This window comes from Marmota marmota, unplaced genomic scaffold (genome assembly GCF_001458135.2).
Source record: "Marmota marmota marmota unplaced genomic scaffold, marMar, whole genome shotgun sequence".
Classification (NCBI taxonomy): Eukaryota; Metazoa; Chordata; class Mammalia; order Rodentia; family Sciuridae; genus Marmota; species Marmota marmota.
Window position 1 is genome coordinate 31,536,022 of NW_025999968.1, and position 2,812 is coordinate 31,538,833.

Sequence of the window (2,812 nt, forward strand, 5' to 3'; positions counted from 1 at the left end):
AAGGTGCAACGTTCAGGAGTGACCCATAGTCAGGGTCACCTCACCTATGGCTCTGAGGTATAATTACCTTCACCTGCCACAGTTGAGCAAACTGTTTCAGTATTTTTTTTGTCCAAAATAACTAAGCAAGACCAAAACCTTGTTCTGATTCCCATTTATATTTGCCTCAATACTTCAGTTTCTTCACAGATCAACAGTTTTTATTATTAGATGAACATATTAAGGTCTTTTATCCTAATCTTAACCCCCTTATTTCTATAGCCTCCTAATGGTTTAAATAAGGGTATTTAAACAGGAAAAGTTTTCTCTGGAAAAGAAACCGGTGCTCTGTAACAATGCTTTTCAAAAATGTTATGTGCATATAGGTATTTGGGGGGTTATGTCACATGTAAATTCTGATCCAGTGGGTCTGGGGTGAGACCTGAAACTCTGTATTTAAAATAAGCTTCCATATGAGGCCAGTAGTGTTGTTCTGTGGAGCACACATTGGGAAACAGGATTTACAAAAAGACTACAGTATAAAAGACACTCCCTTCATTAAGCAATTCCTTTTATATGAAGCACATTTTCCTAAAAATTGCTATTGTCCTTCATTCTTCTATCTACCAGTAATAAATTTATGAAGGACTTTGCATCAAAAAAATCTTGACTTCACTATGTGTATGAAGCTCTAAAATATTCATATATATTTGATCAGACATTTATAAATGCAGAGAGATAAGTATGGTAATAACATAATTCTCATGGGAACTATGTACTGCAAGAAAAATAAAACTGAACTTTGAATCTAGAAACCAGAACCCTGGACCAGCTTATGGCGTTCTAGCTGGGACACTTCCAGCATACCATGTAATGTCTCTTTGTTTCCATTTTCTCATCTATGAAATGAAGTCATTGAATTACCTCATCCATCGGCCTCTTCCAGCTCTGATATTCTAAGTTTCTCGCTGTGTTACGGAGATATTGCATGATCTCACCAACTGTAATATTGGTAAAGCAAAAGTAGATAGAAATAAAAACTGGTAGACTTATGTTGAGATAGTAGAGTAAGAGTTTAACATTTTAAATCCAAAACATTAAAGGTTACTGATTCATATTTCCAATGTTGTGTGCCTGCTCAGCTGTTCATGTCATAAAGTGCTCTCAAACACATTTTCTTTCCATAGTGCGAGGACTCACATTTGTGAGGGGTCCCATCTGTATCTTCAGCACTCCGCCTGTAGTTAACAGGAATACAAGAGTCAAATGGCAGATTTACTTTGCCTCTGGGTTTTCACAGGGCTAAATGCTTTTCTGTGCCACTGTCCCACTTTCATGGGCTGACAGTCTCTTCCCCAAATCACCAGAATACCAGTGCCACTACAATGTCATTCTTGCCATATTGTTATATAGCTATCCAAAGTCCCCTGCTTCAAAATCCCATTAAGACCTGGCTTCTTCCACGGGTATCCTTATGCTCCAAAATTACCTTTTATTCTTTCTCTCCCTATCCTTATCAAAACTTCCATTTCCTTAATTCTTTCAGCAAGTTATTTAAAAAAGATATTTCTGGTTAATTTTGAAGCAAAATAAGAGAGGTGATCTTTACCTAAGATTCCTGATGCATTATGTAGTGAATGTTTGGTTTGAATCATCCAGTATCCTCCTATGGATTAGTATATTTTTAATTCCCATATGTAAAAGTTTGCCTTGGATTTTTTTTGTTGTTGTTGTTGTTGCTGTTGTTGTTGCTGTTGTTGTTGTTGTTGTTGCAAATACTGTAACCCAGTGCTGGTTTCAGACTTCCAGGACTTTGATAGGTGTTCAGCCAAGATGGGAAAAGCAGAACTGTGTGCAGGGTAAAGAAATATGTCTGGGGACAGAAGACTCAGGAAGTGTGCCATCAAACTAAGAGAAACTGGCTTTTGTTCACAAGGTCATTGAATTGGTCAAGACTTGTTGACCCATTCATCTGTCACACATTTACCGTGTGCTTACTATGTGCTGAATACTGGATTAAGGTGCAAGAGATCTAAAAGCAAAAATGAATAAAGAATAAAATTAACCTTCAAGAAATCTATAATGTAGGTAAAAGGACAATAGATAGTTAATTACAATTCTTTATGATGAGAGGCAATTTGGTGAAAAGGTGGGCTTAGATGTAGATCAACCTGAACTTGAGTGCTGTCCCTGACACAAGCTCTGTGGGCCCCAGCAAGTCACTTAACTTCCCTGAGCTCTAATTTCTTTATCTTAAATTATTTTTTAAATATATGTGTGCTTTGTAGATTGTATAGAGGAAATACATATAAGGAATCTATTCTAGTACCAGTGCGCTTTTCCCAGCAGACATTATATGCCTGATAATCATAATCATTGTATTATTATAATAATAAAGATAAAGCCGGAGTATATTATACATACATTCACAAATGATTTGAATTAATGCATCCAGGGAGAGTTACAGAACTTGACGATGACTTTAAAAGACAGGTATAAATTTGATAAAGAATAGTGAGAAGAGAGTAGGATTGTAATGGTTGTCAGGCAAAGAGGGCAGCATGTAGATGCACAGAAAAACATGCTCGTTTGGGGACTACTCGTGGGTCTGCGTGACTGTAGCAGTGCACCAGGAATCTAGCCAGAAGTAGGAGACCAGACCACAGGAGGATTTTATATACATAGTGACCATATGTCCCCATTTGCTTGGAATGGACCTAAATTATTTCTTTGGTGCAAGGTAATTAACAATTATGTAATCTCTTATTCTTTTCTTTCTTCTTTCTCTCTCTCTCTCTCTCTCTCTCTCTCTCTCTCTCTCTCTCTCTCTCTT